We start from the raw sequence: 27,712 nt of genomic DNA, 5'->3' as shown, positions 1-27,712 counted from the left end.
CATTTCTTTATGTCTTCTTCAATTTCTTTCATGAGTATTTTATGGTTTTCTGAGTACAGATCCTTTGCCTCTTTGGTTAAATTTATTCCTAGGTATCTTATGGTTTTGGGTGCAATTGTGAATGGGATCGACTCCTTGATTTGTCTCTCTTCTGTCTTGTTGTTGGTGTATAGGAATGCCACTGATTTCTGTGCATTGATTTTATATCCTGCTACTCTATTGAATTCCTGTACGAGTTCTAGCAGTTTTGGGGTGGAGTCTTTTGGGTTTTCCACATAAAGTATCATATCATCTGCAAAGAGTGAGAGTTTGACTTCCTCTTTGCCGATTTGGATGCCTTTGATTTCTTTTTGTTGTCTGATTGCTGTGGCTAGGACTTCTAATACTATGTTGAATAGCAGTGGTGAGAGTGGACATCCCTGCCGCGTTCCTGACCTTAGGGGGAAAGCTCTCAGCTTTTCCCCATTGAGAATGATATTTGCTGTAGGTTTTTCGTAGATGGCTTTTATGATATTGAGGTATGTACCCTCTATCCCTATACTCTGAAGAGTTTTGATCAAGAAAGGATGCTGTACGTTGTCAAATGCTTTTTCTGCATCTATTAAGAGGATCCTATGATTCTTGTTCTTTCTTTTGTTAATGTATTGTATCACGTTGATTGATTTGTGGATGTTGAACCATCCTTGCAGCCCAGGGATAAATCCCACTTGGTCGTGGTGAATAATCCTTTTAATGTACTGTTGGATCTTATTGGCTAGTATTTTGGTGAGAATTTTTGCATCCATGTTCATCAAGGATATTGGTCTGTAATTCTCCTTTTGGATGGGGTCTTTGTCTGGTTTTGGGATCAAGGTAATGCTGGCCTCATAAAATGAGTTTGGAAGTTTTCCTTCCATTTCTATTTTTTGGAACAGTTTCAGGAGAATAGGTATTAATTCTTCTCTAAATGTCTTATAGAATTCCCCTGGGAAGCCATCTGGCCCTGGGCTTTTGTTTGTTGGGAGATTTTTGATGACTGCTTCAATTTCCTTAGTGGCTATAGGTCTGTTCAGGTTTTCTATTTCTTCCTGGTTCCATTTTGGTAGTTGATACATCTCTAGGAATGCACCCATTTCTTCCAGGTTATCTAATTTGCTGGCATAGAGTTGCTCATAATGTGTTCTTATAATTGTTTGTATTTCTTTGGTGTTGGTTGTGATCTCTCCTCTTTCATTCATGATTTTGTTGATTTGGGTCATTTCTCTTTTCTTTTTGATAAGTCTGGCCAGGGGTTCATCAATCTTGTTAATTCTTTCAAAGAACCAGCTCCTAGTTTCATTGATCTGTTCTACTGTTCTTTTGGTTTCTAGTTCATTGATTTCTGCTCTGATCTTTATGATTTCTCTTCTCCTGCTGGGTTTAGGCTTTATTTGCTGTTCTTTCTCCAGCTCCTTTAGGTGTAGGGTTAGGTTGTGTATTTGAGACCTTTCTTGTTTTTTGAGAAAGGCTTGTATTGCTATATACTTTCCTCTCAGGACTGCCTTTGCTGTATCCCAAAGATTTTGAACAGTTGTGTTTTCATTTCCATTGGTTTCCATGAATTTTTTTAATTCTTTAATTTCCTGGTTGACCCATTCATTCTTTAGTAGGATGCCCTTTAGCCTCCATGTATTTGAGTTCTTTCCGACTTTCCTCTTGTGATTGAGTTCTAGTTTCAAAGCATTGTGTTCTGAAAATATGCAGGGAATAATCCCAATCTTTTGGTACCGGTTGAGACCTGATTTGTGACCTAGGATGTGATCAATTCTGGAGAATGTTCCATGGGCACTAGAGAAGAATGTGTATTCCGTTGCTTTGGGGTGGAATGTTCTGAATATGTCTGTGAAGTCCATTTGGTCCAGTGTGTCATTTAAAGTCTTTATTTCCTTGTTGATCTTTTGCTTAGATGATCTGTCCATTTCAGTGAGGGGGGTGTTAAAGTCCCCCACTATTATTGTATTGTTGTCAATGTGTTTCTTCACTTTTGTTATTAATTGCCTTATATGTCCTTCCTCATCTCTTACTACAGTCTTTGTTTTAAAATCTAATTTGTCTGATATAAGGATTGCCACCCCAGCTTTCTTTTGGTGTCCATTAGCATGGTAAATGGTTTTCCACCCCCTCACTTTCAATCTGGGGGTGTCTCTGGGTCTAAAATGAGTCTCTTGCAGACAGCATGTTGATGGGTCTTGTTTTTTAATCCAATCTGATAGCCTGTGTCTTTTGATTGGGGCATTTAGCCCATTTACATTCAGGGTAACTATTGAAAGGTATGAATTTAGTGCCATTGTATTGCCTGTAAGGTGACTGTGACTGTATATTGTCTGTTCCTTTCTGATCTATGCTGCTTTTAGGCTCTCTCTTTGCTTAGAGGACCCCTTTCAATATTTCTTGGAGGGCTGGTTTCGTGTTTGCAAATTCCTTTAGTTTTTGTTTGTCCTGGAAGCTTTTTATCTCTCCTTCTATTTTCAATGACAGCCTAGCTGGATATAGTATTCTTGGCTGCATATTTTTCTCGTTTAGTGCTCTGAAGATATCTTGCCAGTCCTTTCTGGCCTGCCAGGTCTCTGTGGATAGGTCTGTTGCCAATTTAATATTTCTACCATTGTAGGTTACATATCTCTTCTCCTGAGCTGCTTTCAGGATTTTCTCTTTGTCTCTGAGACTCGTAAGTTTTACTGTTAGGTGTCGGGGTGTTGACCTATTTTTATTGATTTTGAGAGGGGTTCTCTGTGCCTCCTGGATTTTGATGCCTGTTGCCTTCCTCACATTAGGGAAGTTCTCTGCTATTATTTGCTCCAATATACCTTCTGCCCCTCTCTCTCTTTCTTCTTCTTCTGGGATCCCACTTATTTTAATGTTGTTTCGTCTTATCGTATCACTTATCTCTTGAATTCTGCCCTCGTGATCCTGTAGTTGTTTCTCCCTCTTTTTCTCAGCTTCTTTATTTTCCATCATTTGGTCTTCTATATCACTGATTCTCTCTTCTGCCTCATTTATCCTAGCAGTTAGTGCCCCCATTTTTGATTGCACCTCATGAATAGCCTTTTTGATTTCGACTTGGTTAGATTTTAGTTCTTTTATTTCTCCAGAAAGGGTTTCTCTAATAACTTCCACGCTTTTTTCAAGCCCAGCTAGTATCTTTAAAGTCATGATTCTGAACTCTAGGTCTGACATCGTACTAATGTCCGTATTGAGTAGGTCCCTGGCTGACGGTACTACCTCTTGTTCTTTTTGCTGAGGTGATTTTTTTCGTCTTGTCATTTTGTCCAGAGGAGAATAGATGAATGAGAGAACAAAATGCTAACAGGTTAACAACGTCCCCAGCAAATATACTGTATACAAATCAGAAAAGACCTGAAACCAGGGGAAAAGAAAGGGAAAGAAAGAAAAAAGAAAGAGAAAAAAAGATAAAAACAAAAACAGAACAATACAAAAAAAGCAGAATATGATCAAATATGATCAGGCTAGTGCATAGATCAGTGCCACACACTAGATTTTGGGCGTATTTTGGTCTGTTAGAAAAAAGTGCCTCCTAAAATTTTAAAGGAAGAAAGACATATATGTACAAAATAAGGGTTGATACAGTGAAGGGATGGAAGATGACTGTAAAGATGAAAACTATAAAAGATTTTATAAAAGGAATTGATAAGATAAGTTGTTTGAAAAAAGAAAGAAGATTTAAAAAAAAAAGAAAAAAGGGAGAGAATGTCATCAGGCAGGAGACTAGAACAAAGCCATACACTAGTGATTTAGGGTATATTTTGATCTGTTAGAAGAAACTGTATCTCAAAATTTTAAAGAGAGAACAACTTATATATATATATGCCAAAAATAAGGGTAACTACTATGAAGGGATAAAATATGACTCTAAAAATGAAAAATAAAAAATGTTTTTTTTCAAAAAGGGATTGATAAGATGTTGGTTGAAAAAAGGGAAAAAGAAAAATTAAAAAAAAACAGTTAAAAAAATTAACTTTGATGAACTAATGAATCATGGTAAAAAAAAGCCATGAATTCTCTGTGCAGTATTCCCCTAGCGCTGGAGTTCTCCCGTTCTCCTTGATCGGTAAACTTGGTCTTGGCTCGCTGGCTGTTCGTACTGATCTTCTGGGGGAGGGGCCTGTTGCTGTGGTTTCCAAATGTCTTTGTCGGAGGCGGAATTGCCCCGCCCTTGTGAGTCCGGGCTAAGCAAGCTGCTTGGGTTTGCTCTCAGGAGCTTTTGGTCCCTGCAAGCTCTCGGTAAAGCTTTGGAGGATGAGAGTGAAAATGGTGGCCTCCCAATCTCCACCCGGAGGAGCTGAGAACTCGGGGCCCCGCTCCTCAGTGCGCCCCCAGTGAAAAGCAGTCACTCCCGTGTCCCCAGTCTCCGGCCGCACTCCGTGCTCACCCGGCCTGTGACCGAGCGTTTCTATCTCTGGCACCCGACCCCGTGTGGAGTCTCCAAACCCAGCAGATCCCTGCGGTGCGCTCCCGCGCCGCTCCTCCCGGGGGAGGGAGGGGAGTCTCCCCGGCTCTGCTGCTTGTTGGGTCCCTGCTGGAGGAGCAGTGGCCCGACTTCCGGTAAGTGGTCGCTTCTCTGTTCAGAGAGTTGTTGCTACTCTCCTCTTCGGTCTCCTGTTGAGTTCGTAGGTGTTCAGAATGGTTTGATCCCTATTCAGCTGAATTCCTGAGACCAGAGGAAATCTAGGTCTCCTACTCCTCCGCCATCTTGCTCCGCCCCCCTTCCAAATATTTTTTAATATCTTCTTTTCAGTACTTGAAAGGGAACCAAACATCTTCACCAGGACTCTCAAAGATGAATGAAAAACCAGTAATAATTTGCTACAGAAATGACAAACATCGATTCTTTGTACTGCATCTAAACAAGTAAATTTTTAAAATTAACATTATGGTAAGCATAAGAATTTGCTGGAGGTAATCCTTTGAAAGTTGATGTTTGTTTACTTTTATATCTTGGTCAAGCAAGGCACCGAAGAGTCGTGCTGATCATCCATATTCTATATAAGAACTCTCAGTTCTCTTAAGGACATGAAAGAAATTCACTGGAGAGAGGGGAGGGAATAAATGACTAACTTAGGATAAGTTCAAATTTAAATTGGTACATCAAAAGCTCTCTCTAACTGCCTCTCTTACACATATCTCTACTAAAATAGCAAACCCAATAGAGTACAAAATTATTTGCTTCAAAATACATAGCCTTGAACTTTTGTTATGTAGATAGAAAATTACCCAGTTGCCTCTATTGGTTGGTTAGGATTTTGAGAGGAAGCTCATGTATAGAAAGGGGGATTTTTAGCACCGAGAGAGGCCAAGAAACTGGGGGACATTAACACTGCCTGCACAGTCTAGCAGCAACTCTCTGAGGTCACATGCTGATTTTGGATGGTCATCCTTTCCCTCGGGGAGGTCATGACTGTTCAGAGTGAATGTGTATATCTGAAGAGAGGACCTCAAGACCTCTGGAGGTGGGCATGCCTCATGCACCGCTCAAGGGACTTACTGCTTCAGGTGTTTGCACAATAGACTCTAGTTAAAGTCCACCTTCAGCTACGTACAATCTACTGCAGGTGATGGGCCCTCAGAGGCCTTTGCAAGAAGTCAAAGCCCTGACTGTTAAGAACACAGAATTGGATACTACGTACGTAGCATACATGGTGTGACCAATAGGCATTAATAGTCACTCAGAGGTTCTGGTACATTGTTGTCCACTAGATTGTAGGGGTAAAAAACATCTGGAAGTTTCCCAGGAAATGGTGGATTTTTTTTTTTTTTTTTTTGGAAAGAAGAGGAGGGTGGGGTTACTAGACCTTAGGAGGTAATGAATAAAGCATGAGAGGTAGGAACTGAATCGTGAACTTTTGTTGTTGGCTTGGCAGGAGTTGAGGTATAAGGTCCTGGGTCTGCATGGAGGTGGGTAGGTCACAGGGAAGCAGTGAGGTTAGTACTCTAAAGGGGAGCTGGCATTTGGGTTTGGGTATCAAGAAATCACCAATGTAATTAAGCGGGATAACCATGTTTGTACTGTATGTGTGTGTGTGTGTGTGTGTGTGAGTGTGAATTCTTCATAGCTGGGGATACTGAGTTGGATGGTTATTGATATCCTATCCAATTCCAACATTCCTAGTATTTATGACTTCTCTGGCTCAAGTATTAGCAACAGCTATGGAGAGAAGTGTTAGACCCCAAAGCATGGAGCACAGTGTATAGAGAGTTTCTTCAAAGCTTGAAAGAAGGCTTTATCGGTGTATTTTTGCCTGCTCAGGCTGCCATAACAACGAGACTGGGTGGCTTAAATGACAGAAATTTATTTTCTCACAAATCTGGAGGCCGGAAGTTCCAGATTAAGGCGCCAGCAAGGTTGGTTTCCAGTGAGCCTTTTCTTGTTGGCCTGTAGATAACTATCTTTTCAACTGAGCTTCTTCTCCGGGGGAACTCAGAGGGGAGGCAGGGAGAGAGCTGTCATGTCTCTCCCCCTTATGAGGACACCAGTCCTAGCAGATTAGGACCTCCATGACCTCATTTAACTTGTATTACCTCCTTATAGGCCCTATCTCCAAATGCAGTCACCCTGGAGATTAGAAATTCTACATACGACGTTTGGGGGACACAATTCAGTCCATAACAGTCAGTGCAGCAGAAAAACCACAGAATGAATTCTAGAGTAGTCACACTGTGATGTTCTAAGATAAGTGGCTATAAGAAAGCCCCTCTGAAGTCCAATAGGGCGTTAGTGCTAGAGGCCAACAGGGAAATCCCATATGTTCCACAGTTCTGAGTTTGATGCAAAGATAACTCTGAAGGGAAGATATTTGGGAGGCCTCTGCCAACCACCACCTCTAGCCAGGGGTGATTGTGGCGTGAACGGGTCTCAGAGCCCAAAGTGCTGCATTGAATCAAGACTTTGGGGTTGGAAAAGTACCACCCCCAAAGCCTGAGAAGGATGGTGCTGTAAGTTACTTAAAGAGTACTGTTCAGGGAGATAGGAAATCTGGGGTGTCTTCTTTGTTCTGTGTGAACAAACCAGATGTGAAAACTCAGGTTAATTCCTTAACCATCTACAATCTACCACCATGTGCTGGTGTCATGTGTCCCAAGCCCCAGAGTCAGTTTTATCCATAACCACAAGCAGGTCCTTTGGTTCCCAAACTCTTAATTGGGCTGACAATCACAATATATACAGGGCACGTGACAGCCACTGGTGAGAAGTAAGGGTTGTCTTCCCCTTGGGGGGAGTGGAAAGGCTCTGGGAGAGGGCAGACCATAGGGTCAAATGCTGAGCCAGTGCCTGGGAGTGGAGGGATGGGGGAAGAGTGTGCTGATGACAGCCTTGTGGAGGGAGGGCAGAAGGTGCCATCACTGTGACACTTCGGACACTTCTGGGGTCAGAGAGAGGGGCAAAGGGGGATAGAGTGACAGCAAAGTGATTTGGCTGAGCTTAAGCTCATAGCGCCTTAGCAAATTAGAATGGGAAATACCTTGCTATTGTTTTTGACTCTGTGAATGTGCATTTATGAGTGACAGAGTGGGGACAGAGAGAGAGAGAGAGAGAGAGAGAGAGAATATGCATTAAATTTTAAACAAGGGCAATAAGGGATGCCTGGGTGGCTCAGTCCATTAAGCATCTCCCTTCAGCTCCGATCATGATGCCAGGGCCCTGGGATCGAGTCCCGCATCAGGCTCCCTGCTTGGGGAGCATGCTTCTCCCCCTGCCTCTGCCGCTCCCCTTGCTTGTGCTCTGTCTCTCTTTCTCTGTAATAAATAAATAATAAATAAAAAATAAAAAAGGGCAATAAGTAATGTTTACTTTTATTTCTGATGAGATTTCTCCTGTAATATTAAGAAATACAATATAATTGTAAATGGGGTGCTGGTGCTGGACTCCAGACATAGGTGCAAAGAATTGAAGAGGGCGATCCAAGGAGCTAGCCTCTTAAGAGAAGTGAACACTTTGTCACTGGTAAGATCCCGGGTCCTGCAATACAATATAGCTCCTGTGATCTGGGTCCTGTTAAATGCTTCTCGCCATCTTCAATCTAATAGTTTGATTCTTCATTGCATTAAGTCCAGTGGGCCTGGCTGCAGCCCAGTGTGGGGACCCAGGGGAAGCTAGGACATTTGGCCCTTTGTTGAAGGAATTTTAGTAGTATAAATAGCAATAATTATCAGTCCTGGAACGCTTCCGCTACTCTGCTCCAGGCACCGTGCTGTGACCTGGGTTTACAGTGGTGAGATAAACATAGAACTAGATGTGGGCTCTGTTTCCAAGAAGCTGAAGCCCACAGTTCTCCTTGGCCCATTCCCATTCTGTCTTCTCCAGCCACCGAGCGCCTACAGGGTTGGACATGTCTGCTCTGTAAAAGGACTTCGTTGTCCTCTGTGGGCTCATCAAGTTGGTGGAAGAAGAAGCAGGGCATTTCTTCTTTCCATTTGCTGGTGATTTTATCATCGGGGGATGGTTTCTGGTTGCGGAAAGTTGGTGCTGTTATCTGGCATGGCCAAGTTGTTAAGCGTGAGAGAAGAGTGGAGAAAGGGAGCCTGAGATCGTAGAGGAGGAGCAGGTCCCGAGCAGTCTGTCCTTCCTTCCCACTCTAGGGTGACAAGCAGATTCCAAGAATGCGGTCAGTTACCGGAGGATGGCCGGCAAGGAGTGAGGAGGGGTTTGGGTTTAAAAGCAAAACAAATAGCCCAGTTCTGTTAACTGATTTTCTGAATGCAATTATGGGAAGTGCGGTACTGAAGAAGATGGTCTGCGGAACAGAGGGAACAGAGGGGTGGGGGGATTACAGAAAATGTTGACCAGTCATTGAATTTATCACTCTTGATATCCCGAGCACAGCACTCATTAATCTCTAGCCTGGTCAATCTGTTGTTTGTAAAAATGAGCTTTCTCCAAACTGACAGTTCTCATTTTAGCAACATAAATCATACTAAACTTTATGACTCATATATTTAATCCTGTCTAGTAAAGAAAACTGGAGAGTTCCATAGCTCTGTAAACATTTAAGAAAAACAATGGACTCAACTCTAGTTACTTTTTAACCCTCTTGACTTGCTGAGGGAAGGAGAAAGTAAATACCAAAAATCTTATCACCAAGCACAAATTGCAATTTGTACCTGTCAAAATGTTATTCAATATATAAATCATCAGTCTCCTCAGGTGCCTTTTACCTTCTTGTATCTCTATTATGCCGGGTAAATGAGTAGTGACCAGAGCCCAGCTGGCTCATCGATCACAATTCAGCTTACTCTCAGAAGTACAAATAAATTCCATGTTTATCCTGGTTACTGGACACTGATATAGAATTATTCACTGGCTGATTCCTAGATCAGAAACCACAAAAAAATTCTTTTTTTATGGAATTATAGTTGACACACAATGTTACATTAGTTTCACCTGTACCACATAGTGATTTAACTACTCTATAGGTTAAAGCTCTAGATGCAAAATTTTAATAGAACAACAATATCCTTGATGGTATCATGGAAACGTAAGTGCCCAGTGCACTTTTCTTAATGTGGACAATTACTTAAACATCACAGTAAATGAATCAAGGCCATTGTCAAGCCTCCGTCAAGGAGAGTCATTAACTAGAGGGATTTCCCATTGCTCTTCAGGATGATAACCTCTGAGCGACAGGTTCTGTTAGTTGGCCACACACATTTGGAGCCTTGTGGACTTTTTGACAGCTGAGCAGCTTATCTGTGTTTCAAGCATTGTGATCCTTTTTCTTCATGCAAGAGTGCCAGTTGTCACCTTTCCTGTTGCCACTGTCTTTAGGAAAGTTCCTGACTCTGAAGGTCGAATCAGTCCTCCAACGGGATTTTCAGGAGAACCACCTCCAAGATGATCACCTGAGATATCTCCAAGAAAAAACTGAAATTCTAAGCATCCATAATAAGTCTATTCATGTTGATAAGGAAAGGATTTTCCCCTTAATACCAAACAGGCTCCATGAGAGCGAGATCTTTACCTGTTCTGTTCACCCTGTGTCACCAGTCCCTAGAACAGCACCCGACACATCTCTCAAGATTATGTTGTTTTGAATGAATCACTATGGACTTTGATAGTGAGGTAGTTCATGGTCCTTAGGCAAGAGATGGGATTTACGTTGGGATTTCAAAAATGGGAGGAGCCAAAGAGCAAAATTGAGAAGCTAAACGTGAAAGGATACACTTTACTGGACTGGGGTAGGTCTGAATACATTTCAAGCATAACTAACCAATGGCTGTGGGTCTCTATGCATTTTGATAATATTCCTTTGAAAATGTGAGGCACACAGATGTCATCTCCAGTGAATTCTCCTTGTCCATATACAGAATCGCACACACAAAAAAAGGCATCCTGACTGGCCTTAGCTCATTCACTCCGGGATTATAAGTATTTCTCCCCCATGTTCTTTCTGACATCATGGACTTTCAGGTTGACCTCTCCCATCTTGGGTCCCGCTCCCATTAGTTGTAGATGTCATGCAATGTTTGCAATGTGAGGGTTGCAATACTATCTGACCTTTGGTCATAATATATCTTTGAAAGCCAGTGTGTATTTTACATTTACGGCATTTCTCCATTTGAACTGGCCACCTTTCAAGTGGTCAATAGCCACAGGTGGCTGCTAGCCATGGTATTTGGACAGCACGGGTGTAGAAAGTCCATACATTCTTCCACTCAAAGGATCTTGTGAGTTAGGCTACATCTTTTTTTTTTAGTGTCTTTTAAAAATATTTAAATTCAATTAGCCAACATATAATACATCATTAGTTTCAGATATCGTGTCCAGTAATTCATCAGTCGTGTATAACCCCCAGTGCTCATCACATCACATGCCCTCCTTAATGCCCACCACCCCGTTACCCCATCCCCCACCCATCTCTCCTTCAGCTGCCTTGTTTGTTTCCTATAGATAAGAGTCTCTCATGGTTTGTTTGTCTTCCTCCCTGATGACTTCCCATTCAGTTTTCTCTCCCTTCCCCTGTGATCCTCTGCGCTACATCTTAACCTCAACAATCAAGTCAAATGGGTGTAGTAACTCAATCATGTATATCTATTCTAAACCTGGTGAGGCAGATGCTTGCACTGCCTTTGTCTCTGCTAGAGTGCTTACATTTGTTATTTTTATTGCTGTTGTTTTCATGTCTCTTGTTCACTGCATGTCTGATAAAAGAATTAGTGAAATGTGTGACTGCAAAAAATGTAATGAGTCATGCATGATTAAGACTTCCTTCTTGACCAAACTTGAGTCAGGTTTCTCTGAGTCCTCTTTCGGCCCAGGCCCTGAACTCAGGCTCTGAGCATTTAGTCCAGTTTTAGCAAGAATCCTGCCGAGTCAATTTTTCAGAAATCTCCTGTCCTACACTTGATATCTGATCAAATTCCTTATCTCTCACCCTTGGTATCTTATCACTCTTATTTTTAAGATTTTGTTTATTTGTTTTGAGAGAGTACACGCGCATGAGCGAGGGGGAGAGGGAGAGGGAGAAGCAGACTCCCCGCTGAGCAGGGAGCCCAATGCCAGGTTTGATCCCAGGACCTGGGATCAGATCATGACCTGAGCCAAAGGCAGACACTTAACCAACTGAGCCACCCAGGTACCCTGATATCTTACCACTCTCAATATCTGATCAAATTCCTTATTCCCTGGGGTGCCTGGGTGGTGCAGTTGGTTGAATGTTTGACTCTTGGTTTCTGCGCAGGTCGTAATCTCAGGGTTGTGAGATCAAGCCTCACATCGGGCTCTATGCTCAGCGCAGAGTCTGCTTAAAATTCTCTTTCCCTCTCCCTCTACCCCTACCCCTACTCCCTCTCTCTAAAATAAATAAATCTTTAAAAAAAACTCCTTATCCCCCACTCTCAATATTTTATGACCTTGGCCTTCCTTCAGCAATATTCCTGTCCAGGTGATTCAGCCAGAATCCCTCCACCCTTACCCATGATGTTCCTTCTTAATTTTCCATTCAATGACACCCCACCATGCTCTTTAGCTATAAATCTCCATTTGTCCTTGCTGTATTCAAAGCTGAGCCAGATCTCTCTCTCATACTATAAAATAAAATCCCATCATAGTAGCATCCCTTGAATAAAATATTCCCTACAGTCTTTAGCATGTGTCACAAATAATTTTTTTCCTTAGCAGTCAAGAAGGTGCTAATGGAGAACCATGACAAAAAGCATAACTTCCTATAATGGACATTTCCTGGGTTTACCTGTCAAATATTCTTTTCCTCTCCCTCTAAGGTAGTACCCTCCTCAGTTCCAGTTCTTAGTAGAACAGCCAACTGGCCCAGGGGTGGGCAAGTGAGCCAGATGGGGCCAAAATTAAAATTCTGTTGAGAAATTGGACCTTGAGGATTCAAACCAAGGATGAAAAAGAGTTGGTGCTCCATTATTCTGATGGCCCATTAATTCTTGTTTTTTTGGTTCCTGTATCTATCATAGTCCCTGCTTTTCTGAAGATAATGATCACTCATCTGAGTACACAGTTCACAGAGTCCCTTTATGTGGCCCATGTAGGCCAAGGTGGTGGAGGATAATAGATCTCTGTAAGTTTTAAAAGATGCCTTTGTCCCCGTTGCCCACGGCCAGTAAAGACAAAGGTCTGGGTGGGAGAGGGGACATTGGAAAAGGTGAAGTTATAGCTACTCACTGATTTTGTGGTTGGTGGAGAGAAAGCAACACCCACATACAGGGCCAGTGGGGTGGGTGGCTGGAGGGAACATCCTTGGATCTAGGAGGTATGGGGGAAGGAGAGATGTTAATAACCTTTTTCTTTAAAACTGTCCCTGAAGCCTTCCTCACAAAGGAAAATGCCCTAGTGTGACTCTCCTAAACTTTGGTAAGACCCTTAAATGTAACTGACTGCTGGGTCTGATGCTCCCTGCTAGATAGCTCTGATCATGATTTGATTGCTACTTATTTTATTTTTAAATTATTTTAAATCCAATTAACTTATAATGTATTATTAGTTTCAGATGTAGAGGTCAGTGATTCATCAGTCTTATATAACACCCAGTGCTCATTACATTACATGCTGCCTTCCTTAATGTCCATCAACCAGTTACCCTATCTACCTGCCTCCCTCCCCTCCAGGAACCCTCAGTTTGTTTCCTATGATTAAGAGTCTCTTATGGTTTGTCTCCCTCTTTGATTTCATCTTGTTTTATTTTTTCCTCTCTTCCCCTATGATTCTCTGTTTTGTTTCTTAAATTCCACGTACGAGTGAGATCATGTGATAATTGTCTTTCTCTGACTGACTTATTTCACTTAGCATAATACCCTCTAGTTCTATCCAGGTCATTGCAAATAATTGCCATTTAATTTAACTCAGAGACAGAGAAGGGCACTGGAAACAGCAGGTGATGGCCCCAGCTCCTGCCCCTCCCATGCAGAACATCTGTCAACACCTATGGACATCTTTCACACCCCCATTCTTATAAATGTTGCTCCGTCATTACATGGGGCAGACAAAGGCTTCTGGTCAGTGGCGTGGACACACTGGACAAACTTGGCCTTCAGTAAGACAAGGACTAGATTCAGTTACTCAAACCGAAACTGGGAAACTACCAGCCTGCCAGGAAGTCACATTGGAGGTACCCAACCTGTGCCCCTCCACAACCTGTGCCTCCCTTGAGGGTTTCCGACAGTTGTCAACAGTACTTTCTTTCTAGAGGCCCCATGTGGACCTCTGGGACTGCACCTCTTGTGTAGAATTCAGGCATTATTTTGCCTCCTTCCCAAAAGACATGGACTTGTACTTTAAGGGTGGGCCTGAGGAAAGACCACCAGGAGGTCATATAGCCCTAAGATGATGGCAGAGCTCCGCCTAAAATGAGGCTACTTTTGGTTACTAAAGGGAATCTTTCAGAGCGATGACTGATTTATTACTTACGCACATATTGCGGACGGTTTTCCCTACAATGGGAGTCATCCAGTTAGAAAAGGTGGTACAAAATTTGTTACCAACTTCAATGACGTGACTACCAGTTTGGCTATGGGAAGCAGTCAGGCCAGCCTCAACCCACTGCCTGAGGTTATTATGGGTGTCAGAATTGCCCTAGACTTCTTCCTGAAGGGCCAAGGCAGAGACTGTGCAATCACTAATACATCCCGCTACACCTGGGTTAAAGCCTTGCACCATGTGGCAAGGTCAGTACGGAATCTTGATGACAATGATGGTTTATGAGATTTGTTTGGCTGGTTGGGTCCAGGAGCCTGGAGGGCATGGCTGAGGTCAATATCACAGGTTAGCTTCATCCTTCATCCTGTTCTATTGATAGTAACTTTAAATGTTCTATGAGATCAGATGAATGGATTTGGTCCCAGCCTCTACTGGTCAGAGTCATCAGATTGTCTCACTTGTGAGAAAATTCACAAGAAGCCAAGAGAGTATAGAAATAAGGAGTGGGTATTGTGGGAGACGGTTCTCCACAGATTTATGTCTGCACATCTTGTGGGCAAAGGCATTGAAAGCCTTGGTTCCAGACTATCTTTTTAAGGATATTTATATAGTGAATATCTTTGAAACATGGAAAGAGTATCTCTCTCCTGAGCAGATGGCGGGTTGGCTTCCTGTCCTGTGTAATAATGATAATGTCTCCCTCTAAGGGAAGTTCAGCCAGGGGGCGCCTGAGTGGCTCATTCCGTTAAGCGTCTGCCTTTGGCTTGGGGCATGATCCCAGGGTCCTGGGATCGAGTCCCACATTGGGCTCCCTGCTTGGCGGGGAGTCTGCTTCTCCCTCTGCCCCTCCCCCCTGCTCCTGTGCACATGCACGCTCTCTCTCTCGTGCATGCGTGTGCGCAAAAATAAATAAATATAATCTTAAAAAAAAAAAAGGAAACTTCAGCCAGGCTTACTGCCCATTATAAAAGATTTGGTGTCCCTATATTCAGGATTCCTCAGCGTGCACAGTATCCACCTGGGCTGCCCCATGTTTCCTCCATGGTACCCAGGGAATGAGCGAACCAATGTGAACATGAAGTTCATGCTACTTGCTGTGCCATTAAGCAATAAAGTCCTTTGTTTTTGACTCAAATACCTTGCATTTCCTGCCGGTGTCCATGACATTGTAGCAGGCTAGTCACAATAAAAATTTCAGACCCTTCACAGTTCCTGATAAAAAGCAAAGTAGGCAGCTGAATTTTTAAGTATGGAGTCCACAGGAATAGTCTGGGAGTTATAGGTCCTGAAACATTCCTAATTTGCAGATGAAGAGCCTGAGCCTTTGAGATGAAGGGCTTATCCAAGGTTATGGCAAGGGTACACAGAGCTGAAACTAGATGCAGGTGTACGTGCTTATTTGTCAAGGCTGGCTGTGAAGTCGAGCTGCCTCAAATCTTGGTCCTTTTTGTCACTTCTTTTTCTCTGACCCTGTTGCATAGTTTTGGAAGTAGGGATAATAATATCAGCGAATGGGTTATTCTGACTTTTCAAAGTTTTAGTCCTTGTCAGACATTTACCACAATGCTCAGCGTGCGGATGTGTGTGTGTGCACACACACGCTTGGCACTCAAAAAATTGTTCCATAATATTAACATTGCTTATCAGTGCACTTTGTACCCACCACCAGTTGGCTGTTTTGTCAAAAACTGATGAAAACAGAACCGTTATATGAGGAACTTCTAAGCCCAAGCATTAAGTGCTGTGAGAAACCAGCACCTGGGTGGTCTTGTCTCAGCTGTGCATCTGTGATTAGAAGGTGGCAAAGCAGGCTTTGGGGACATGGTTCGTCCCTTCATGAAGCAGCCATTCAGGAACTTTCTCAGAAGGGCTAATGCCTAATCTTCTGAAGACCATCAAGAACAAGCCCGTGGTCTGTTAAAATCAGATTTATTGACTCAATACAGTGAGGGAGGACATTCCTCAGGAACCATAGAGTGCTGGTTACCACGAGGAAAGCATCTTTTACAAAGTTTGGGCTCCCACTGAAGGAGTCTGAAGCAGGTATATGGGAAGCAGAGGTCAGTTCCAGATCGGATGCTCTTTCTGAGGGGAAATTAGTAGAAGCAGGGATTAACCAGGACTTGGACCCTGCCTTAGTCAGTTCAGGCTGCTATAACAAATGACCATAGACTGGGCGGCTTAAACAACAGACATTTACTATTCCTGGAAGTTCTAGAGGCTGGGAAGTCCAAGATCAAGGTCCTCGCAGATCTGATGTCTGGCAAGAGCCTGCTTCATTGTTTGCAGACCTCCATCTTCCTGTTGTATCCTCACATGGCTGACAGCAGGCAGAACAAGCTCTCAGGTCTTCTCTCAGAAGGGCATTAATCTCATTCATGAGGTCTCCAATCTCCTGACCTAATCACCTCCCAAAGGCCACACCTCCCAATGGCATCACATTGAGGGTTAGGATTTAGACATCTGAATTTGGGGAAGACACAAACATTCAGTCCATTAACCGGTGTTGTCATGAGGACAGGGTAGCTTAGCAATTGGGTATCCCCAGGAATCCATGGGACTAGCAAAGCAGATCAGGGGGTGTCATTGGTAGGAAAGCAGGAGTTCCCCAAGAGGGAGTCCTCATAACATTTTACAGAGACAGCATGACCCTAGAGAAACAATGGTTCTCATGACCCATACAGCGGCCTTCATCTATGCCTGTCCTCCCAGCCGGATTCACAGCAAGCCTGCTTCTTTCTTTTTCAGTACAAATTGATTTCCACTCTTTGAATCCTAATGAATTTTTGCTCTTTTACAGTTAGTAGGTTGTCCTTCAGGATTTGGCACGTTAGGATTAGCAACCACGAAAACCGCCAAAGGTCCAGAGCCCTGGGTTGCCGAACCGAGCTTCTGTCACCATTTCCCAAGGTAGGGACTCCAATTACTCATGCACCCTGTGCTGCTGCCAAAGGTTTGTGTACACTGGCTTGTTTTTTAAAAAAATGTAATTGCTTATGTGTGTGTTTGAATGGTGGTGATCACGCTGAACTGGGCTTTCAGTGAAAATGGTGGCCAAGCTATACCTAGAAGTCACTGAAGAAAGTTCTAAGAACTCCTGGTTGGTATGAGGCTAGAGAGAGAGAGAGAGAGAATGAGAGAAAAGAAATCTGCCTACCTGCGTTTTGAAAGTCCCTGGGCAAATCGCTAGGGCTGTGCATTCACCAGATGGAGATTCCGTGCAGGGAAGCCCTCCTGAGCCTCATGTCCTTGTGCTCCTCCTCCAGGAGCAATTCCTAACTTGAGACCAGGGTATGGAAAGGAAGAGCAGCAGAGTAGGGTCCAGAAGGAGGGACTGCCACAGACCATGGGGCACGAGAGGGCAGAGTGCGGACTCTCTGGCACCTGCTCTGTGTGGAGGTACAAATGGGCTCATCTCATCAGGTGCAGGGGTGCCCTTGGCCCCTATGGTGGGCTTTGCTGTGCCCCAAACTCGGGAGGAGAATAGGCTTGTTCAGGTGACTTACTTTTGGCTAGGAAGGAGCTGATGGCAACGTAAATAGACCAACTAGGGAATGATGTTGGAACTTGAGGGTTCATCCTTTATGACTCAACTTTCTCTCCTGTCTTCCCTCGCTCTGTATTGTGTTCTCAAAGAAGTTTTTGGCTTGATATTCCTGTTCACTGATTTACTCTTCAGCTGTGTCTTTTCTGCCGTTCAGCCCATCTGGTGAATTCTTTTGCTGTAAAAACTGTCTTCCCCTTGCAAGATCTTGTCTCTGTACCTCGTCTATTTTCTGCACGTGCCATTGTCTCTGAGCCACTAAAAATATTAACTGTAGTTATTTTAGAGCCCCATCGGCCCTTTCAAAAAGATTATCCATTTATAGAGATTGTCATCTCTCTTTAATGACGCTGGTTTCTCCTCAGAGATGTGTGAGTGTTGGTTATTAACAAATCTGACTTGAGAGTCCCTGATAACTCGGGGTCTTACTCTTCACACCACGGAGGGTGGTCTGGGAGGAACTCGAGCCTGAAGGCAGACCCTCCTCGTGTTGCTGCCTGGCTCAAGGTGAGACATGAAGCCTTTTGGGTCACTTTCCCCATCTTTATGTCATGGTGATGATAGGGTGATCTGAGGTATCAAAAAATTTTGTATTTTTATTGTCTCTTCATAACTGAGAAGTAAATGGGCATATATTATGGGAATGTCAAATAAAAACATACAACATATTAAACATTACTTGTTTTTTACAGAAACTTCTATGCAAAAAAGATACTTTGTGCTGTAAAATATATAAAGATTGATTTCTTTTAAGTCATCTTGTAGACACAAAAGTAGGCTTCAGATAATCAAAGAGAACACTCTTTTCTAGTTCCCAACTGATACTTAAACTAGCAACAGAAGGATCATCTATCTTTCCTCAAAGCTTTTGTAACAACCCTTCAAATAGAAAATCTCTGAATGCTGATGAAATGATTTATGAGTTTAGAGCTTACCAATGGTATTGACCATGAATCTCTGAAGCCACATAAAATTGAGATATGTTTTGGGGTACCTGGGTGACTCAGTCAGTTCAGCGCCTGATTTTATTTTTTAGATTTTCTTTTTTTTAGATTTTTTGACAGAGACAGAGAGAGAGAGGCACAGCAGGGAGAGCAGCAGAAGGAGAGGGAGAAGCAGATCCCCCCCCTTGCTGATGCGGGGCTCAATCCCAGGACCCTGAGATCATGACCTGAGCTGAAATCAAGAATCAGATGCTTGGGGCGCCTGGGTGGCTCAATCAAGGCGTGAAGCCTGCTTAAGATTCTGTCTCTCCCTCTGCCCTAACCCCATCCATCCCCACCCCCTGCTCCTGCACACTCTTTCTCTAAAAAAAAAAAAAGAAAAAAATTGAAATATGTTTTGAGCTGAGCTCAGGATGCTTCAGTCTATCCATGCTTCTTGGGAAGGGCTTCTCAGCGTTCTTCAGGTAGATCACCAAGGGCAACTATTGCTCTCCATAGCTCAAGTTTAGTATTATGGAAAAGCTTGAACTAACAAGATTAGAATGTAATGTTTCTATTTTATATTACTATCCTTCAAATGCATTAATGGTTTCTTTTATAGTATCTCCAGAATTATAGTGGTCTTATGCCAAGGATAGGATCAGACTCACCAAGACTTTAAATATTTTTTAAAGATTTTATCTATTTATTTGAGGGAGAGAGAGAGGGAACACAAGCAGGGGGAGTGGCAGGCAGAGGGAGAAGCAGGCTCCCTGCTTAGCAGGGAGCCTGATGCGGGGCTGGATCCCAGAATCCTGGGATCATGACCTGAGCCAAAAGCAGATGTTTAACCACTGAGCCACCCAGGTGCCCCATCCAGAAGTCTTTTCACCTCAGCAGGGTTTACTGCATTTCCTTTCACCTGGACTAGAGAGTAGTGGAATGCCTGGTTCTAAGAAGGATAAGACCATTATTCCCAAGCGGTCCGGGGCCAACCCCCGCTTTGACTAGCATCCATACCAACCACAGAGCCGAGAGGAGGGAGGCTGAGGTTATGACAGCCGTAGGCCTGAAGAACAAACTTCTCCTGGGGGGACCATCATCCTGCTCGATGTAATGACACTTTACTGGGAAATGTCTGTAACTTAGTTGAGTTCAGGTGCAAAAAGACACAAACTATTTAAAACTAATATTAGTACTATTTAACCTAATATATTAGTAAATACATAACTAATATGAGTGATTTAATATTTTAAGCTAGCTTTTTAATTTAAGATAGCAATTTTTTGTGACATTAATGCTTCAAGATCATAGAAACTAATAAGCATGTTATGGAATTCATATATACAGATTGTAAGATAAAGAAAGGTTGACAAGCTGGACAGCAAAGGAAAGGTCAAATTATTGGAAGGAAACATCCAGTAAAGAACACTGTTGAAAATCTAATCTAAACATACAGCATAGTTTATGTAATCTTGGTCTTTTAAATACTTGTCTCTTTGTTTTAAATTTTCTTATCCTGATAACATGGTCCTTCATAATATTAAGGTTTTTTTTTAAAGATTTATTTATTTATTTTAGAGAAAGGGAGAAAGCACCTGCATACACATGAATGCGTGGGGGTGGGGAGAGGCAGAGGCAGAGAATCTCAAGCAGACTCTCTGCTGAGCGAGGAGCCTAATGCAGGGCTCAATCCCAGGACCCTGAGATCATGACCTGAGCCGAAATCAAGAGTCGGACACTTAACTGACTTAAGCCACCCAGGTGCCCCTATAAATATTAAGTTTTACTGAGTATTGTCAGCTGATAGCTCTGTGATAGGCCTTGTTCTAGAGAAGTTAAGCAAGTTCAGGTGCCAGCATCCATTTCCATAACCCCACTTTGACAACATCTAATACTATTCGTTCCTTGCCTTCTCCAAAAATTAAAATAGCAGTTATTATTTACCAAACGTCTGCTCTGTGTCAGGGCAGGCTGTAGGAGCAAATCTTCCATTTAAGGAGACCTAATAAAGCTTGCTATTCTCGCGGACTATCCTTTTTTTGCTTCTCAAGGGCATTACTTAAAATGCCACGGGGGAGATGGCTTCAGATCCCGCTTTCAGATGACCACAGCTTATTCTCCCAACTCACAAAACTAAGCCTAAGCCAATGGGTTCAGGAAGAGATGGAAGTCTAACAACTATTTCCCAGTTGAGTTTCAGTGAAATTGAAGTGTAGTAGGTACCTATTAGATGGTCTGTTTGTCCTTCTCACTGCCACCCCTAACCTGCATCCCTTTGAAAACTGCTCATTCATACCAATGGATCCCTAATGGGTTGGCTGAGGGAGTGGCCACATTTGGATAACACGGCCCTGCCCCAGGCCCAGGACCTGGCACAAGAGTTCACACCTGACCACGCTGAGCCAATCAAAGTGCCTTTGCTGAGAGTTTGGACTGATTACCAAGATACCCCTCAGAGACCACACGGGTTTGAGGAGGGAGGGAGGGGAAGCCTGGCGCTGGGGCCGTCCGTGTCCTTCTGTATAAACTGGGGAGCAGAGAAAGCTGGTCTGCAGGGCGAGGTGAAGGGAAGACAGATGTTCAGAGAGGAACAGAGGTATGAGGGAGTGGATCTTGGTGGTGTTCGGTTGCCCACTTCCAGTTTGTTTCTGGGATTAGATGCCCTGCAACCCCCATTGACATAAGCCGACTTCAGCCACCAGAACTCGAAAGCGATAAGACCAGTGAGCGCATTTCAAAGAAAATACTTTCCTGTTTGCTAAGGGCTGAAGAGAAAACAAAAATTAGAAGCACTTGTTTCAAAGCCAATGCTAGTATATTCCAGGAGTCATTAATATTTTGGAATGAGGTGACTTCTCCTCCTTCTACACTTGTCCCTTAGAAGAAAGGTAAAAACCAGCAAAAGGTATATTGATTGAGGTAGGACTGCCTAAAAGTAAAAGCACAGATGCTGGAGAGAGACTCACTGGTATAAATCCTGGGTCCACAACTCCATAGGAATGCAACCTTGGGTGAGTTACTACGCTTTTCCAAAGAAAGAGAGCTCTGAAGGGTTGCCGGGAGGATTAAAAATGTTCAGTACCTGTAAGCCACTAGGAACCGTGCCTGGCACCTAGCAAATGCTGGATAAATGGGAGCTACCATTGCGCAGGTGGTGCTCTGCTCTCACGGTGCCGGAGCAGAGATCAAGGGGCCATTTATACCCCCTCCCCACCCGCAAGAGATGCTCCGCACACTAGAGCTGGTCAGGGATGGGTGGGAGCGCTATTTGAATCAGAACCAGAAATGTTAGCAATAACTCAAAAACAACTTCTCATAGCTCCTTCACCCTGCACTTACTTTCCAGGAGGTTGTTTGTCACCAAGCAATACAGAGCATTCACTTTAATTTATATATATATATAATTCATGTAACTATATAATTCATATAACTATATAATTACATATAACTATATATATTATAATTATAATCGGTATAACCTGTATTTTATGATACTTGGTTTTGTGTGCAACTTTTATAAAATAACTCAAATTTTTCATTTCAAAAATCCATACTTTGACTGTGCTAAAAAGCCAGATAGTAAGATTAGAAATCCATGGATTATACTGGAGAGTTGATGTTTGGGGAGGGTCTGGAAGGAAAGGCGTGGCATAAGTGACTCCTTTCACACTGGGGGACATGTGTATTCCAGGAATGTGGGTCAGCCTGGCAGTCGTTCCCATTAGTGATACCCCCAAATGAAAATCCTCTTAAATACTCACATAAGGACCAAGTTCAAAGGACTGATTTGAAGACTTGCAGAACACATACTCTGTTGTCTTTTTTCCAAATAAGAGAACAGCATTGGAAATACAAGCTACAATCTTCTTCTTCTTCTTTTAAGATTTATTTATTTATTTGTTTGACAGAGAGAGACACAGTGAGAGAGGGAACACAAGCAGGGGGAGTGGGAGAGGGGGAAGCAGGCTTTCCACGGAGCAGGGAGCCCGACGTGGGGCTCGATCCCAGGACCCTGGGATCACGACCTGAGCCGAAGGCAGACACTTAACAACTGAGCCATCCAGGCGCCCCATGCTACAGTCTTCTTAAGGAGAAGGTGAAGTCCTTGAAGGGAGTCAGAGAATGGACACCAGTGATCAAGAAAAGCGACAAAACAGAAGCGACTCTACTCCTGAGTGGAGATGGAAGATCAGAAGGTTGGGAGCAGAGACCTCCTCCACGGAGCCTGCACAGGAAGCACCAGGCTCTTCAGGGAGGTGATGGATCTGATCCTTCCAGAAGAAGAAGCAGCAAGAAGCAAAAGGGAGCAACCACATGGAACCAATCAATGTGGTTTTGAATGAAGGGGGTGGGGAGGCATTGACCTTGAGGAATTCCCGCAAGAGTGCTCAAGCCCCGTGTTGTGAGGTTCTCAATGTCTTGGGGTACAGACTGACAGAAGGGAGAAACTCAGTGCCAACACAAACTTAGCTTCGCCAGCCATCTATGACCAGCAGGGCTGTGCAATCAGCCCTTCCCTGTCTGCAGTCAGTCTCTCCATGACCTTGTCCCGGGCTCCACCAGGTGAGGTTTATTTCCCACTGTCTAAACAGCGGTGGCGCTAGTCCTCACTGTGATTTCCCCTGGGTCCTGGGTGGAGCGGGAGAGAGCAGGAAAGTGGGAAGAGTTAAGAAAAGGTTCAAGGGTACCTGGGTGGCTCAGTCAGTTGAGGTTGAGGTTGAGGTTGAGTGCATCTGACTCTTGGTTTCAGCTCAGGTCATGATCTCCAGGTCCTGCAATGGAGCTCCGCCTGGGACTCTGAACTCAGCCCAGAGTCTGCTTGTCCCTCTCCCTCCCCCACTGCCCCTCCCCCCACTTACGCTTTCTCTCAAATAGATAAAATCTAAAAATAAAAGGGGGGGGTGGAGAGAGAGAAAAGGAGGAAAGGGTCCTAATGTGCTGGTTCTGTTACATTACTCTCTGATCTGTTTTAATCTTATTAAGAGTTGCCTTATAGAAGTTAATGTGTGAAAAAATGGAGAATTACGGCATGAGTTATGTTTTTTAAATCTTAGAGTCTCCCAAATGTGTCTAGCACATTGAACGCCAGCCGAGCTCAATATGTTGGTGATTTTTAAAAGATCTTTCTTGGGACCCCTGGGTGGCTTAGTTGGTTAAGTGTCTGCCTTCGGCTCAGGTCATGATCCCAGGGTCCTGGGTTCGAGCCCTGCATCGGGCTCCCTGCTCAGAGGGAAGCCTGCTTCTCCCTCTCCCTTTGCCTGCCACTCCCCCTGCTTGTGCTCTCTCTGACAAATAAATAAAATCTTAAAAAATAATAAAATAAAAAGATCTTTCTTCATGTGACATTTCTCTTTATATAAACTCAGAGTTATTAATGATTCTGAATTATTTCACGTTTTCCTCTGTTGTCTGGTAGAAGGAGGTTTTATACTCAAGAAATGCTGTGGGGTAAGAAATCAGTCTTTCGCTTTGGTTACTTTCATTCCTATTATTTTTTTTAAAAGAAAGAGAAGTGTCTTGAGAAAAGGCCAGAAAACCCAACGTCAAGCAAAAAGTCACTCATATAAGTCACAAATAAAAATCCAAGAAACAAGTCACCACTATCCCTTTTATAGTACGGTATTTGTGAGCACCAGTATCCAGCTGGTTCATTCTTACAAATTCATCTTGCCATTAAAAATACAAAGTGTGTTATTACATCTTCCTCCCAACACCTTCAGGTTGAAGTAGAACTGTTTAGTCAACTGTTTCCTCATTCATTAAAAAAACAAGTCAACTGAAAACACAGTCACGGTAGAATGGCAATACATTTGCTAACGTCATGGAAATGCAAATAGTGCAATTTAATTCACACAAACTCTTAACACTGTGGTAATCTAACAAGGAGCTCTGAGGCCTTTGTTATTTTTTTTAAACATTTATTTATTTGAGAGAGCGTGCACACATGCACACGAGCGGGGGGGGGGAGGGGTGTGCAGAGGCAGAGGGAGAGGGAGAAGCAGACTCCCCACTGAGCAGGGAGCCCAATGTGGGGCTCCATCCCAAGAACCCAGGATTATGACCTGAGCTGAAGGCAGATGCTTAACCGGCTGAGCCACCCAGGCACCCTGAAGCCTTTGTTATTATTATTATTTTTTAATTGTTAGCCATTTAGCAGTGCTTCAGAGAAAACCTTGAGCGGGTGGGATTTCTTGTCTTGGTCCTGAAACGGGTAACCATAAGGTTAAGGGGACTAATAAGCGCAACTACAGACTAATAAGCAGAACTACAGCCTTTTCCTCAGGCCTTGTTCACCCATCCACCTTTAGGTTTCCCTGACTCTTTTCCTTAGGTGAGGCAGATCTGAGGCTCTCCCTCCCATCTCTCCTTTGGCTGCCTCTCAGATAAACCCTTTCCCTGCTGAATACTTGATGTCTCGGTGATGGTCTTTGCTGCACACCAGGCTGGCAAACTCGAGTTTGGTTATAGTACCAACACGTAGGATAATCATGTAGACATTTTGATTCTCTGATGAACTTTTTGGAAGAAGGTATATCCTTTGCTAATGAAAGATCACTTTTCATCTTACTGCCTTTTCAAGAAATGCCATACGCAAGTGATCTAAGAGGAATATTGAGGGTATTGGAGAAACAAGATTCACGTTTTACTTAGGCAAGTCTGTTAAGATCATAAAATGTGTTTTTCTGAAACAAACCTTGAGAAGGAATGTCAAGACAATGTGTCTTAGTGCTTTCTGCCTAGAAAGTGAATTCACGCCACATGTATACTGGTGAAGTTATAGAACAAAGATGAGCTAATCATCATAGTGATGGCATTGACATTAAAGCTTGGGTAAGTAAATTCAATTTCTACAACACATGAATTTAAAACTTTTATTTCCCTATAATAAACACATAATAAATACAGCCTCTTACAACACACTTGTAACCCTAAACTCAGGATTATGAATTAAATTCCACAGGAGAGGGAAAAAATTTTTGTACTTCAAAATAGATTACTACAGGAGATTGTTTCACCTTTCATAGAAAAAGAATTAGCCAGAAACTCAACTTCATAATGCTAAAATTCAGAGTACATTCAGCCCTTCCTTAACCCCACTTGGGTAGTGTTCTTTTCTTTTGGTGTCATTATGATGACTGATAAAGTAAATATTTTTCCTCCTTCTTTTTCTCTGTCCAAGAGTAACGACAAGTTCAGTGTTGATGTCTCAAAAGGGCTTGCATCATTGATTTTATCCTCTCAAGGAAGTCTACTAGTTTTCTAAAAACATTAAATTTAGGGGCGCCTGGGTGGCTCAGGTGGTTGTGTCCGACTCTTGGTTTTGGGTCAGGTCAAGATCTCAGGGTCCTGGGGTTGAGCCCGGAGTCCGGCTCCACACTCAGCCAGGAGTCGGCTTAAGATTCTCTCCTACCCTCTGCCCCCGCCCCTGCTCGCATGCACGCATGATAAATAAATAAATAAGTAAACAAAATCTTAAAAAAAAAAAAAGATGAAATGACCCTATACCAGGACTTCCCTCACCCTTAATCTCTTGTATCCTAGACTTTCAAGCCAACCCCCTGTCCCATATCCAATACTTTGCTTCAGTGTGGATGAGGATTTATAATCTTACCACCACGAAGCCTTAAAGAAAATTCTCAGCCTTCGTATATTTAACGATCTTTAAAATTGCAGCACTGAGCAGATGTTGCCTTCTAACGCTACCTGGGTCACTGATCATTTTACTTCAGAAAATTTCATGAATTAGAGATTTGCTAGTTAGACATTTGCAGTCTCAGACTTGAGCCATGACTTTATTAGTCAGGATCAGAAGAAAGAATATATAAGGGCTCCAGAAATAAAGTAACCCAGTTAAAGAATTTAGGAAAGAATTACACAAGTGTCCGCCTATACACAACACTCTTCACAGTCCCTCCCTTGTTGAAAACTCAGGAGAAGGAGAACACAGCCCCTCTCATCTCTTCCCTCTTGGTTAGCCAGAGCTGCCTTCCTCGCTGGGAAAAGCAAATGATCCCCCACCCACGGCATTGCCACTAATTTGTGGTGTGATTTCAGGCAACTTCTTGGTATTTCAGTAGTAACCCGCTGGGGTTGTTGGGAGAATTAAATAAGTTAATACTTGTAAAGGGAAAAGCACAAAGCCTGCCATGGAACAGTCCTAGAGGCAGCTACTGTAGTAAGAGTAATACTTGCTTACCGAGTAATCCAGTTTCAAGCTCAGTGTAGCCCTGGGGTGGTGGGGGTCTGCCCGATTGCAGAACAGGAATTAAAAAATAAACTATAAGAATTCACCACTTTATTTCTTAGAAATTGGGAGAATATTTGTGGGACTTCACTTTTAAAGGTGTTTGACCAAAAGGATTATAATTTTTTAAAAGATTTTATTTATTCATTTGGCAGAGAGAGAGAGAGAGAGAGCACAAGCAGGGGGAGTGGCAGGCAGAGGGAGAGGCAGGCTCCCTACTGAGCAGGGAGCCTGATGCGGGGCTTGATCCAAGGACCCTGAGATCATAACCTGAGTTGAAGGCAGACCTTTAACCAACTGAGCCACCTAGTCGACCACAGACCGCGAGGATTATAATTTTGAATCCAGATGAAAGTATTGCTATTGGTATGATCACCACGGTGTGCATTCAACATGCTAACCTTAATAGATGGTTACGTTTCGACGGTTTTCTCGGTTACCTGTTGCGAGCTTGGACCTCATGGTGCCCATGTTAAATTATATAAATAGGTAAGTAATCCATTGGCACACTAGAACAGTGGTTCTCAGACAATTAGCTGTCTACAGATATTTTCGATGGTTACAACTGAGAGCACTCCAGGATAAAGGTCAGAGGTGCTGCTAAACATCCTACAATGAGCAGGACAGTACCCACAATGAAGAATTATCTGGCCCCAGGGCGCCCGGGTGGCTCAGTCGTTAAGCGTCTGCCTTCGGCTCAGGTCATGATCCCAGGGTCCTGGGATCGAGCTCCACATCGGGCTCCCTGCTCCGCGGGAAGCCTGCTTCTCCCTCTTCCACTCCCCCTGCTTGTGTTCCTGCTCTCGCTGTGTCTCTCTCTGTCAAATAAATAAATACAATCTTAAAAAAAAAAAAAAAAAGAATTATCTGGCCCCAGATGACTGTAGTTCCAAGGTTGAGAAACCCAGATGTAGAGGAAGGAATGCCAAGACTTGGCATGCTGAGAATACTGGCTTTGAGCCACATGAATGTTATTCTCATTCATGCCCTTGCTATGTTCCCAAAAGGACAAGAAAATTATTTTTATCCCTTGCAGATGAACTTTTTAATTAAGGACATAAGACGACCTGAGTTTTGGATGTTAG

General features: G+C 43.2%; 1 long non-coding RNA gene across 1 annotated transcript in view; it reads left to right on the top strand.

The window, feature by feature from the left end:
* Positions 1-4,499: 4,499 nt before the first annotated feature.
* The window catches only part of LOC148162225 (uncharacterized), a 56,030-nt gene continuing 32,817 nt past the window's right edge, over positions 4,500-27,712 (top strand). Inside the window, exons 1-2 of the long non-coding RNA XR_015767108.1 lie at positions 4,500-4,581; positions 16,713-16,822. This is a non-coding gene — a long non-coding RNA (uncharacterized LOC148162225). The remainder of the gene's footprint in view (positions 4,582-16,712; positions 16,823-27,712) is intronic.

Source organism: Eumetopias jubatus, unplaced genomic scaffold (genome assembly GCF_037043125.1).
Source record: "Eumetopias jubatus isolate StellerSeaLion01/CBP00866 unplaced genomic scaffold, mEumJub1_p1.0 scaffold_17, whole genome shotgun sequence".
Taxonomy (NCBI): domain Eukaryota; kingdom Metazoa; phylum Chordata; class Mammalia; order Carnivora; family Otariidae; genus Eumetopias; species Eumetopias jubatus.
This window is presented reverse-complemented; position numbering and strand designations above follow the sequence as displayed.